Genomic DNA, 14,405 nt, shown 5'->3' on the forward strand with positions numbered 1-14,405 from the left:
GGACCAAGCTCCACCTACACCATCCCTGACAGATGTCTATCTAACCTGTTCTTAAATATCTCCAGAGAGGGAGATTCCACCACCTCCCTTGGCAATTTATTCCAATATTTGACCACCCTGACAGTTAGGAATTTTTTCCTAATGTCCAATCTAAACCTCCCCTGCTGCACTTTAAGCTCATTACTCCTTGTCCTGTCCTCAGAAACCAAGAGGAACAAATTTTCTCCTTCCTCCTTGTGACACCCTTTTAGATATTTGAAAACCGCTATCATGTCCCCCCTTAATCTTCTTTTTCCCAAACTAAACAAGCCCAGTTCATGAAGCCTGGCTTCATAGGTCATGTTCTCTAGACCTTTAATCATTCTTGTCGCTCTTCTCTGTACCCTTTCCAATTTCTCCACATCTTTCTTGAAATGTGGCGCCCAGAACTGGACACAGTACTCCAGCTGAGGCCTAACTAGTGCAGAGTAGAGCGGCAGAATGACTTCACGAGTTTTGCTTACAACACACCTGTTGATACAACCTAGAATCATATTTGCTTTTTTTGCAACAGCATCACACTGTTGACTCATATTCAACTTGTGGTCCACTATGACCCCTAGATCCCTTTCTGCCATGCTCCTTCCTAGACAGTCGCTTCCCATCTTGTATGTATGGAACTGATTGAAAGACAAGTGAAAGACAAGTAGTGGAAGGGGTGAAGGAGAAGCTGTATTACTTCAGACTTTCCTCACTGCAAAAGGATGTAGATAAATTGAGTATTTCCTAGCTAATTTAAGGGACACCTGGCTCCTTGGTTTTTCAGTAAGGACAGCAGCTCACTTTTACAGAGTTGCAGGATTATGCAGGGATCTCAACTTTCCATGCTTCACCTCTTTCCATTTGGGGCATTCAGGTCAGGTCTTATTGAGCTACCCAGCCCATCACAGCTGCAACATGTAGCATTTAGGTGAGGTTGGAACAAAGGAAGAACTAAAACAGAAAGCAACTACACTATACCCAACATTAAAAAGAGGTTATGATAGGAAAGTGAATATGAACAGAAAATGAAAATACAACTCAAGTGGGTAAGGGACATAAGAGCAGTTGTATGTTAGGGTGTGTAGAAGGTTCCTATCTATCAGTCAGTTACAGGGGCAATAAGAGGTTTACAAAAATAACTGGCAACTGCTACTATAAGCTTTATAAAGCTTTTGTAGTGTAGCAACAGCTAAGCTAATAATAATAATTAGTGCTTTACAGATAGTTCACAGTGGAATGAGGCGTATTCTTTCTGTCACTACTAAAGAATTACAGTGGGAGATATAGTTGGAAAGAAATGCATTTTGTTAACTTGTCTCTTTGAAAAGAGTTATGAATCACCCACAGGTGGAAATGGCTGCCTTTTAAAAACAAAACCCCAAAAGGTACATTTTACTTTTTATATTTAATAAGGCTTCAACATGCACAGTGTGAAAAACTGACATGGGGAAATAAAAGCTGCTGCTCCATCTTAACAGATGGGGGATTGGATATACTTTTGTAGTCTCCCTTTTTCCTGTGGGTTACTTGGGAGCAAGTCACACATGTATGTGCCTGGGTGCCTGATGGTTTTTAACATGAAGGGAGATCCTGAGTACCCCAGTGGTGATATTGTTTAATTGGGGATTCCCTATCCATCCCCTTGCTGCAGTACCTTGATCCCAAAGAATATACCTGGCTGGCCCTGTACACACTTATGGTGTGCATTGGGAGCCTCCAGGAATAAAATTATTCCAACAATAACCTGGAACTAACTCAAAGACACCAATTATAAATAAGATATATCTAACTGATTAAATTAGAATTAACACACCTCTACTTAAGAACTTAAAGAAACTGGATTTTACAGATTGAAAGTGAACAAAATCAGTTAAAAAGTACATAGAAAGAAAGGAAACTTATCCATCTGGCATTTGCACTGCCACCATTTATTCCATCCCAGAGTGTGCACTCCTCTGGATTCAGGGTCCCAGACACTTGCTTGCGAGGGCACGCTTGAAGGTTTGCAGCTGGAATGGAGAGAGCCCTTTGCAGGTTCTCTGTATTAGTCCAAGCTGAGCAGCCAACTGCAAAATCCCTCTGCCACTGGAGCAGGTTCCACCAAATGCCAGCAGCTCTGGTTCCCTGGGCAGATCACTCTGGCTGTCATTGCACCCAGAGTCCGTTTGCCTTTTGTGCTCCGTCCCAGGCAGCACTTTTCCAAACAGCCCAGTTACTCACAGTCACCTCTTGTGTAGGTTTATGTAAGATCTTCCCACCCACAGGCACAGCCAGGATCTCTCCCCTCCAGAGACAATCAACAGGAGTCCCCAAAGCAGCCTGCTAGATCCAAGCCCCAGCAGTAACAGGGTCAGTAACAGGTTCTAGCTGCAACACAATAGCTCCTGGACTGGAAAAGGTTCCCCACCAGCAGCCTGGATCCTCTCTCCAAAAATGGAGCCTAGCATAATTCTGTCTGCATAGCCTGGAAGAAGCACCGTTCTCGCTTTTTCCCAAGGGCTCATGGGAGTTGTAGTTGATAGGGCTAGATTGCAGCACAAAGAATCCTCCCAGTAAAAGTCAGAGGCCCTTTTAATAATTTTTGCCATTCTTGCGCAAAAATTTGTGCAGCATCTACACTGCACATGCGTTCTGGCTCAAGTAAATTTACAGTAAAGCGTTGGAACAGAGGGCTTCTTGCTCAAGAGTTATTCCTCTCCTCTCTCTTCCTCTTGTGCAAGAAGGAAATGTGGATGGGCAACAGGCGTTTCTTGCGCAAGAAACTCCTATGGCTAAAATGGCCATCAGAGCTTTCTTGCGCAAGAAAGCATCCACACTGCCACGGACGCTCTTGCACAAAACCACATCTCTTGTGCAAAAGCACATGGCAGTGTGGATGTGCTCTTGCACAAGATCTTTTGCGCAAGAACTCTTGTGCAAACCAGTTTTTGCGCAAGAAGCCTGCAGTGTAGACATAGCCTTTGTTTCTACAATACAAATTATTCCTAAAGAGTTACGCTATTCTGCTGGAAATCTGACTGGATGATCCTATTAGTCTTTTCTTTCTTTATAATCTGTTTTACTGCAATATCATTTTTTTTAATTTCTTGGTTTGCATCGCAACCTTAATGCTTGTTTGAGCTAGTTTTGTTGTCTGCAACAGCAGACCCTAAATCTAAGGTCTTGTCTGCAAAGGAAGTTACACCAGTGTAAACTAACGCCATGTCATCTACCAACAGTTGTTGGTCAGTGGTGTGAAGAGGTATGGCATCTGATTGCTATAGCTGTGTTGGTAGAAGCCCCTAATGTATGTGCAGGTTTATTGGCAAAAAAACCTGCAGTTTTACTGGTATAGTTTGTTCTGCTCTGTGTTGGAATAAGTTACCTTACAGGTTGAACCTATCTAGTCCAGTACCCTTGGGACCTGACCAATGTCGAACCAGAGAATTTGCCAAACCACGGCAAAGTAGTACAGTTTCTCGTGGTCCCATAAAGCTTGTTTACAGCCACCACTCCTGGTGTTATTTAGCTCTAATTTACCCCTAAATGTCTTCGAAGTGCTGGTAATGCTGCTAGACAATATTGACCTCCAATGATCCAGCAAATTCTCTGGTTTGGCACTGGTCAGGTCCTGAGGGTGCCCGACTAGAGAGGTTCAAGCTGTACTTGATTTTTAGTAAATCTGTGTGCATGGTTCAAAAGTACTGAATGCAGGTGGTTCTGCTATATGAGAAAGTTAGCAGTTGCTATCTTCTATTTTAAAAGCACTGTGCTATTTATGTTTATAACAGATGACGTGGAACATATTCCCTTCTGTAATGGATACCAAAAAGAAACATCAGTCATAGGGCATTTGTGGTCTGAGCAAACAAGTTTTGCTGTTAAATTTGATACAGGCAGTCCCCGGGTTACGTACAAGATAGGGACTGTAGGTTTGTTCTTAAGTTGAATCTGTATGTAAGTCGGAACTGGCATCCAGATTCAGCCGCTGCTGAAACTGACTGCCAGTTCTGACTTACATACAGATTCAACTTAAGAACCCCAAGTCAGCTGCTGCTGAAACTGATCAGCCGCTGATTCCAGGAAGCCCGGGGCAGAGCAACTGTGCCTCGGGCTTCCTGTAGTCAGTGCTGGTCAGTTTCAGCAACGGCTGACTTGGGGACGCCTGGGGCAGAGCAGCTGGGGTGCTGCTGGGTTGGTCCAGTAGCGCCGCTCCTCGGCGCTACTGGACCAACCCAGCAGCACCCCAGCTGCTCTGCCCCAGGCGTCCTGATTCAGCCGCTGCTGAAACTGACCAGCAGCGGCTGAATCAGGACGCCTGGGGCAGAGCAGCTGGGGTGCTGCCGGGTTGGTCCAGTAGTGCCCAGAGCGGCGCTGCGGGACCAACCGGCAGTGCCCCAGCTGCTCTGCTCCAGGGTCCACAACAAAAGCCTGGTCTGCTGGGGGGGGCACACTAGCTGCGCCCCCGCCCCCCAGCAGACCAGGGACACGGGGAGCAAAGCCGCAGCGGCGGGGTGCCTCGCCTCTGAGGCTTTGCTCTGGCGCGGGACCCGCTTTGCTCCCGGTGCCCCTGGTCTGCTGAAGACGGTCCCCAGCAGACCAGGGGCACCGGGAACAAATCCGCAGCCGCGGCGGGGTCCCAGAAGCCCGCAAAGCCTCAGAAGCGCGGGACCCCGCCGCGGCTGTGGGTTTGCTCGCGGTGCCCCTGGTCTGCTGGGGACCGTCTCCAGCAGACCAGGGGCACTGCGAACAAACCCGCCGGGGCTGTGGCTTTGCTCCTGATGCCCCTGGTCTGCTGGAGACGGTCCCCAGCAGACCAGGGGCACCGGGAGCAGCTTTTCTCGCCCCGGAGTTCCAGGTGGCTGACCGCTGCCGTGAGCTCCGGGGCGAGAAAGCGCCGTTCGTAAGTGTGGATCCGACATAAGTTGGATCCGCGTAAGTCGGGGACTGCCTGTATACGTTTCTCAGAGCTTAATGAAAAGATAAGCCTCTATCAGTATTCTGGAAAAATCTTCACTGATTCATCAAAGAAAAGCTAATTAAGCAAATGTTACTTATTATTTGTGCAGAAGATTTTATTTTTAAATGGGTATGAGATCTTGCAAAGGAGCAGATGCACTTGCTGTCATTATTGAAGGTAGTGAAGCTTGATTTTCTGCTGCAGTTGAATCCTATATGGCAGCTGTAGCCTGATATACTTGTTCATTTAGTATATAAAAAATAAGCATATGTGATTGTGGTTCACATACTGCTGTTTCAGAAGAAATTCAAGAAAACATGGTAAAGTAATCCTCAGAATTAATTTTAAACTAAACTAGACTTGCTGGATTTAGGATTCTGTAGTTCAAGAATGTGAAGTGCCTCTTCATAAACTGTACTGTTGCTAAATATTGAAACTTCATATAAGGCAAAAGATCAGAGGAATTTGTATTGAAGGAGGCATTATGCTTCAGGGTGCCATATGCATTAGGTTGCTATTACATGTTAAAATATATATATTTATTTTATTAACATAGTGTGTACTACTAATTAATTTCTTTGTAGTTTTCATAGTTATTCATGCTTAATAAAACATCTATTAAAATAGTCACTGTTTTTAAACAAATCTTTTATAATGCAAAAGAAAACTTTATAAGACAAACTAGTCACTCTGCATCAGTATAATACTGTTCTGTATCTTGGGTAATAAATATGTCAGTCTGTCAGAGGTACACCACAAAAGACTTTGAGGTCATTTATTTCTTTGCTTGCCTGCCTTGTGGTTTTTATATATATGACACCGACAGGATGGAAAAGTACTAGAATTAAAGGGACTCTGTCAAGTACTGTAGTTTAAATAGATAATTTAGGCTGTTACATAGAAGTCTAATCACACATTCAGTGGAAATATTTCTATATAAAATGGCTTTTGTTAAGATTTAAACAGATCTAGGCAGTGTTTTTGCAACTTGAACATGGCAGCACTGTGTTTAATGCATCAGAGCTGGAAAGTGAAATGAATTAAAAATAAAAGGGTAGCTCATTTCAGTTTTTCAAGTCGAATGAGATGCAAAAACTTAGCGGCCTAAATAGGGAAGTACAATTTTGTAAATTATTTCATTTCTGACTTCATGTGTTCTTAAACACAGGTAAGGACTCTGTTTTTTGTTAGCATAAAATCTTGAACTTGAACATGTCCATGTCCCTTTAAGGAAAAGGACAGTACATTATCAAACTAGAAATGCTTTTGGCTCTGATAAAATACTTATTAGGATATGTCCCCATTGTCATTTTGTAATGATAGAGAATTTCAGGAAAAATATTTTTTTCCCTAATGCTTATTGAGGTTCTAACTCAGGGGTGGGCAAAAGGGCCTGTGCGGGCCAGATCCAGCCCTCCAAGTGGGTTGATCTGATCTGCAAAGGCCTCGCCGCTCCCCACCTGAGCCTCACGTGGCATGGATCCAGACAAGTTGGAGGCTGCACCCAGCCCCTGGGACTTAGATTCCCCACCCTGATCTAAGGCATTGGCCTGGCCTCATCTCTGATCACAAAGACAATTTTTTAATCTGCATTCCTGTCTTCCCGGTTCATTTCAAATACTAGTCCGTTAGCAAAGCATAATAACATCATTGGAATCAGTGATACACAAAGGCTACGTCTACATTGCACTCTCTTGTGCAAGAACATATGCAAATGAGTCTACACTGCTCCTTCTTGTGCAAAAAACCCCTGTTGCACAAGAGTCGTTCTGCCGCTTATTTTCAGGCAGACTGGCTCTTGCACAAGAGAGGGCTTTGCGCAAGAAGGAGCAGTGTAGACTGCTCCTTCTTGCACAAAAGCCCCTTGTGCAAAAATGGTGGTCCATTAAGTATGCAAATGAGGCACGGTGATATTCATTGCTCATTTGCATATGTTCTTGCACAAGAGAGCACAATGTAGACGTAGCCAAAAAGTACTGGTCCGGCAGCCTGGGGACCTGACTGATCCTGAGCCAGGGAGTTTGTTGTACTGGGAAAGGTCAATGCTGGACTCGGGCCGCTGGCCTCAAGGCTCTGCTCTCAGCTGCTGGCCCAGCTCTCTGGTCTGGCAACATCCATGAAAATTGTGCTATGTTTTTTCCTGGGAGTGCTCCAGCCCTGGAGCACTTAAAGTCCTGTTGGGGAAATCTCACTCCCCTGGGGTACAGAGTCCCCAGAAGGGTCCAAGGCTGGAGGTTAAAGCAGTGAGGCAGGAGAGAAATCTAGAAGGAAAACTTTATTATGCATGCATGCAGGCTGACCGCTACAAGAGTGAGAGCAGCAGCAGCAGCCCTGAGAGAGAGTTTCAGGGATCCTTTATACAGTATGTTCAGACAGTTTAGTTGTTGATTGTTTTCTTTAACATATCAAAGTCTCAGCAGAAGTACTCTGAGACGTTTCTGTTCACACCAGAAGTGCTAGAAGTAAGTTTTACAGTACAAAGGCACATGATAACCTGAGTGAGGAGTACAAGGCAAACTGTGACAAAGATAAGAGTTTACATGGCAATTTGTGTCAGACTAGGAGTCTCCATGAACTTGAGATAGGAGGCATTGTAAGGGTCTTGATTAGAGATTTCTCTCTGTTACAGGGAGAGAGGCCTGGAAAACTTTTAACCCTTACAGCAGTTTTCTTTTAGAGAGTTTTGATTTCCTCCACAGCCCCCCCCCTTAGCACAATTGGAGTTATTTGATTTTTTTCTCCCACAGTCCCTTACCATGCTGGACCATGGATGTTGCTGGACCAGAGAGTCCCAGGCTAGAAAGGTTCAACCTGTACTTTAGTTTTTCTGGCAAAAAGAATGGAAAGGTGCAAAAAATAATTAATATCACCGATGTTTTGCCTCTGTCAGGTGTTGAAGCAGCAAATTACAAGCAGTAAAGTTGATGTGGGTAAAGCATATCTTTTATTAAATGGGAGTACATTTCATATGCTTTTGAACAAGGATTCAGATTCTTGATTAAGAAGATGTAGTCATCCTATAGCTCTTCAATGTGTTGTGTTAAGTAATTTTAGGATAAAGAGACAATTCCCCCTACATTTTTAGAGAGAAATGACTTTTAAATTGTTAGATAAAATTCTGTTCAGAGGACTTTCAGGCATTCTCTATACATCGTAAAGAAGCAAAAGCGGCAATTACAACCTTATTTCCACCACCCCCTTAATGTGTGGCCAGAATGTACTGGTAATGTCCAACAAATGTAAGAAAATTAGTTAATTAACAATATAGTGCAATAACAATACTTCAGAGTATTTTTGTAAACACTAAGCACTATAAAGCCTCTGTGAGCCCAGTGAGAATTGCCTTCCTTTTACAGATAGGGAAACTGAGGCCGGGAAGTTACTAATCAAACTAGAAAACTGAACAGAAAAACTATATTAGAAGATTAAATGACATATTGAGAGAAATTTAGAGGTTTCTCATGATTATTCCCTGTTTTGCCATTTTTGTGTCTGGCATACCCAAGCATATGTTATACACGTGTCAATATGTATAGGATAAATATCAAAGAACTAGGATTAGTCTGATAGAGAGAGTGTGTCTTTTGTAAAGAAAGGCCTTGACTAGCAGCCTTGAAAAAATAAGACAAAGAATCTGTCTAAAAATGAATTACCATGACCCTTCCTAACCATATACCAGCATTAAAGCCTCTGAGAAGCCAAGTGCAATGCAAAATCTGTTGTTCAGCAAGGAGGAGAGCAAAGTTCTTAGAAATAAAGGAGGTTGTAAATCTTATCTGGATTAAGACCAGAAATAAGGTTGAACTGTCTGAAATTGGTTTTTAGCTGAAGTCAATAAGTGGGCAATGATGTCAGTAAACTCTTAAAGAGTTAACGAACATGATTATGTTGAAGCAAACCGATATAGGTCTAAGCCCCCAGGTTTAGCCTGTTTTGTAAATATCTTGAACAAATGCTTATAAATATTTGCTACTGTTTGGATGTAGTATAAATTGCTTATTATTTAGGCGTTTTAGGCATCTTTGTCACAATTATATAAATACCATTTGGCTTTTCATAGAATCATAGAATACTAGGACTGGAAGGGACCTCGAGAGGTCATCGAGTCCAGTCCCTTGCCCCTTGGCAGGACCAAATACTGTCTAGACCATCCCTGATAGACATTTATCTAACCTACTCTTAAATATCTCCAGAGATGGGGATTTCACAACCTCCCAAGGCAACTTATTCCAGTGTTTAACCACCCTGACAGTTAGGAACTTTTTCCTAATGTCCAACCTAAACCTCCCTTGCTGCAGTTTAAGCCCATTGCTTCTTGTTCTATCCTCGGAGGCCAAGATGAACAAGTTGTCTCCCTCCTCCTTATGACACCCTTTTAGATATCTGAAAACCGCTATCATGTCCCCCCTCAGTCTTCTCTTTTCTAAACTAAACAAACCCAGTTCTTTCAGCCTTCCTTCATAGATCATGTTCTCTAGACCTTTAATCATTCTTGTTGCTCTTCTCTGGACCCTCTCCAATTTCTCCACATCTTTCTTGAAATGCGGTGCCCAAAACTGGACGCAGTACTCTGAGGCCTAACCAGCGCAGAGTAGAGCGGAAGAATGACTTCTCGTGTCTTGCTCACAACACACCTGTTAATGCATCCTAGAACTTTTTTTGCAACAGCATCACATATGCTGACTCATATTCAGCTTGTGGTCCACTATAACCCCTAGATCCCTTTCTGCCATACTCCTTCCTAGACAGTCGCTTCCCATTCTGTATGTGTGAAACTGATTGTTCCTTCCTAAGTGGAGCACTTTGCATTTGTCTTTATTACACTTCATCCTGTTTACCTCAGACCATTTCTCCAATTTGCTCAGATCATTTTGAATTATGGCCCTATCCTCCAGAACAGTCGCAACCCCTTCCAGCTTGGTATCATCTGCAAACTTAATAAGCGTACTTTCTATGCCAATATCTAAATCATTGATGAAGATATTGAACAGAGCCGGTCCCAAAAGAGACCCCTGTGGAACCCCACTTGTTATACCTTTCCAGCAGGATTGTGAACCATTAATAACTACTCTCTGAGTACAGTTATCTAGCCAGTTATGCACCCACCTTATAGTAGTACCATCTAAGTTGTATTTGCCTAGCTTATTGATAAGAATATCATGCGAGACTGTATCAAACACCTTACAAAAGTCTAGGTATACCACATCCACTGCGTCTCCCTTATCCACAAGACTCGTTATCCTATCACAGAAAGCTATCAGATTGGTTTGACATGATTTGTTCTTTACAAATCCATGCTGGCTGTTCCCTATCACCTTGCCACATTCCCAGTGGTTACAGATGATTTCCTTAATTACTTGCTCCATTATCTTCCCTGGCACAGAAGTTAAACTAACTGGTCTGTAGTTTCCTGGGTTGTTGTTCTTTCCCTTTTTATAAATGGGCTCTATATTTGCCCTTTTCCAGTCTTCTGGAATCTCTCCTGTCTCCCATGATTTTCCAAAGATGATAGCTAGAGGCTCAGATACCTCCTCTATCATCTCTTTGAGAATTCTAGGATGCATTTTATCAAGCTCTGGTGACTTGCAGGCATCTAACTTTTCTAGGTGATTTTTAACTTGTTCTTTTTATTTTATCTTCTAAACCTCCCCCCTTCCCACAAGCATTCACTATGTTAGGTATTCCTTCAGCCTTCTCGGTGAAGACCGAAACAAAGAAGTCATTAAGCATCTCTGCCATTTCCAAGTTTCCTGTTTCCTTTTGGATTTAAAAAAGGAATTTAGAGTTAAATTAGTATCATGGTAATACACAAGGTAAAATATGTTGTCTGTTTGCGAGAAGAGTATAAAAAGTTTCATTTTTGATCCCATCTTTGGAATAATGAGCTGGAATAATGAGTTTTCACATTTTTAATCAGTGTTGATTTTGTAAATACATACAAACTCAGAAGAAAAACATCACCAACTGTGAGAGCTGACTTTCACAGTTAAAGAACAGCTCTTCTTTAGTGTGTTTTAATCTTGACAGGTTTCACAGAGGTGGCCTTGTTAGGCTGTTTCAGCAAAAGCGACAAGGAGTGTGGTGACACCTTCAAGACTAACAGTTTTATTATGGCATAAACTTTTGTGAATTGCAACTTACTTCATCAGATGCATGAAGTGAAAGAAAAAAAGAAACAGGTGGTAGGCAATGTTCCCTTTAAGCCTTCTGGGCATCACAGCTTCACAGGTGATTTAATCAGCCCCCTCCAGTCAGTGGCTAATGGCTCAGTGCTGACTGGGCAGGGCTGATTAATCACCTGTGCTGCTGTGTAGCTTAGAGGGAACACTGGTGGAAGGGATACAGAGATGGGAGTGTTACACCAGAGCTATTCATTCAGGGTGGCTGTGGATACGAAGGTGAGACAACTTGAAGGGGACAGTTATTTATTGTAATGAAGCTTCAGGGGGTAGCCAAGTTAATCTGTAACAGGAAAAACTTAAAAAAACAACAAATTGTCTAGTAGCACCTTAAAGACTAACAAAACATGCAGATAGTATCATGAACTTTCGTGGGCAAAACCCACTTCTTCAGATTACCACTTTTTATGACAGTTTCTAGTATTGACAGCTCCTCCTTGATTTTCTTCTGCTTATTGTATAGAATGCTGATAAGGTGGTTTCTGAGTTTCTTAGCGAGAGTGTGGCATCATTTCTGGCTGTAGTCTGTGGGATACGTAGATTGCAGTGGGGTTTTCATCCTTAGTCCCTTAGGTATGATGTTCATCTATTTGCACTTGGAAAGGAAGATAATGTCTATTTGGATCTGTGCAAGTTTCTTTGTGTAGTTGATAAGATTTCTACTCCATATGGCTGAATGCAGTGCCTTGCATGTTCAGAGGGGTAACCGAGTTGGTCTGTAACAGGAAAAACTTAAAAAACAACAAATAGTCTACTAGCACCTTAAAGGCTAACAAAACATGTAGATGGTATCGTGAACTTACATCTGAAGAAGTGGGTTTTGCCCACGAAAACTCATGATACCATCTACATGTTTAATAGTACAGCCAGTCTCCGACTTACGACCGCCTCCACTTATGACCAGCCGCACTTACGACCAAAGCGGTTGTAAATGCGGTCCCCGAGTTACGAAAGCGATCCACGCTTACGAACAGCACGGTCGCCATGTAACTCAGTGGGATCCGAGTTACGAACACTTTGAGTTACAGCCTAGTGTTTGGCCCATAACTCGGGGACTGGCTGTAATAGAGAGGTAGCCGTGTTAGTCTGATCTTGCTAAAACAAAAGGAAAAACTATGTAGCACTATGTTAGTCTTTAAAGTGCTACATAGTTTTTCCTTTTGTTTTATCTACATGTTTTGTTAGTCTTTAAGGTGTGCTGCTAGACTATTCATTGTTTAAGATTTTTTTTGTGTGTTACCATTCTTGATGTCTAATTTGTGTCCATTTAGTCTGTTGTATAGAAATGGTTCAGTTTGTCCACTGTACATGGTTGAGGGGCATTGCTTGCACATGATGGCATGTATTACATTAATAGATGTACAAGTGAACGAGCCTTTGATGGTAATGGCTGATGCGGTAAGGTCCTATGATGGTGTTACTTGGGTAGATGGGAGGACAAAGTTGGCAATGGACTTTATTGCAGGGTTTGGTTGCGGGGTTAGTGTTACAGACAGACCCCTAACCTAAAACATATACCAACCGCAAACCCCACAACAGAAACACTAACCCAGGAATCACTCCCTGCAACAAACCCAGTTGCCAACTCTGTCCATGTGTGCCCTGGAGAATGGGACACTAGGTAAGGGTCCCACCCCCACCCTCCTCTTGCCAAGATACCACAGAGCCCTCCCTAGTCTGATAAAATTTTTAATCAGCATATCCTATTTTCCCGGGTGGCTGGATTAAAGAGGTTCAACTGTAATAGAATGCTGCTCCTTACTTTGAAGGCTATTTTAAAATTTCACCGCTTCATTTCTAGGAAGCTTGAAGCAGCATGGATTGATTTTAAATAAGCATTGAGAAACCTTGATTTAAAACTTATTTTAATCTTGTTTTGCATGCATACTTTTTAGTTATTTTTGTAAAGACAATGTTATTCTCATTGGTTGGTGTAACCATTTAAACATGTTGACTCATATCTAAATATAGCCTTAACTCTACATTTTGAATATATTTTTGCTAATCAGGAGGACACACTAACTGCTTTAATGCATATAAATATATGTCGCTCCACATATGTTGTACAAATTCTTAATTTTTACCACATTAGGAAATGGTTAATGATGCACTTCTTATTTAACAGATAATTTTCTACTCTTTGTGTCAAGAGGCATTTGGATGGTAGTTGGGATTCAACTAAAAATGAACAAAAATATTTTAATTATTTTTATTAAGTTATATGTAACGGCCTTAAAGATGCCGGTTATATAAGAAATACGTTTGTCAATATATTTTTCTTTTAGAATAAATGATTTATTAAACATAGGAAAAATTAACTATAATTAGTGACTTATCTGCATTTTTAAATCAGATGTTTCAAAGATATTTTGGCACCTAATCTTCAAAATTTTAGAATTAGTAGATCTCCTTGTCTCCCACCTGTTTTTTATTTATAGATTGGAGAAGGAAAACCATAATAAGCTTTCTCAGATGCCAAGTAGTTTCTTAACTTTGAATGATGAGGTTGTTCAAACTAATATTCCCTCTGGGTCTGCTGCTAAGCTAAAAGTGATGAAGGCAAAAGTTTTTGTATAGTAATGAAAGCATTTGTATAATAACGAAAGCTTTTGAAACAGAAATTGAAAGTGCTTGCGTTTGTGAAATGTCAATGTTTGCTCTATCAAAGGTCAAAAAATTATAGCTATTAAATGAAGTGCATGAAATTGTGACACACATTTTATAACATTTGAGTTGACTTTCACAGTTAAAGATATTTTTCTTCTGAGTTTGTTACAAAAGCAACACTGATTAAAAATTTGAAAAGAACTAATTATTCCAGTGCATTATTTTTGTTATTTATCTAAATGATTTTAAGGTTGCATGATGTATAGGCATTAACATTAGTTATTTCAAAATTTTAATTTAAATAGGTTTATTTATAAAAAGAAAAATCTATCCTGTTTAAAAAAACAACAATTTGTATCCACCCTATTATAAACTAATCAGCACTTTGGCTTTGTGCTTTAGCAGATGATTTATCAGTATCCAACAAAAGCAAAGTTTCTGTACCAGAGAGTTCATGGTGGGAGCTCAGTGTTTCTTTAATAGGTTTTAAAAATCCTGTGTTTCGTTTGTTTGTTTGTTTGTTTGTAATGGAGGAATGGAAACATCATCATCAAAATAATGCAGTATATTCCATTAAATTACTGTAGGATTAGTAATTGTCATTAATCAGTAATTAAATGTATGTATTACATTTAAAAGGCTGTTCTTCAGATGGAAAG

General features: G+C 41.3%; 1 protein-coding gene across 2 annotated transcripts in view; it reads left to right on the forward strand.

The window, feature by feature from the left end:
• The window catches only part of ZYG11B (zyg-11 family member B, cell cycle regulator), a 49,493-nt gene that overhangs the window by 1,240 nt on the left and 33,848 nt on the right, over positions 1-14,405 (forward strand). The gene's annotated exons all lie outside the window — the stretch shown is intronic.

The sequence above is a fragment of the Pelodiscus sinensis genome, chromosome 9 (assembly GCF_052426305.1).
Source record: "Pelodiscus sinensis isolate ZL-2025 chromosome 9, ASM5242630v1, whole genome shotgun sequence".
Classification (NCBI taxonomy): domain Eukaryota; kingdom Metazoa; phylum Chordata; order Testudines; family Trionychidae; genus Pelodiscus; species Pelodiscus sinensis.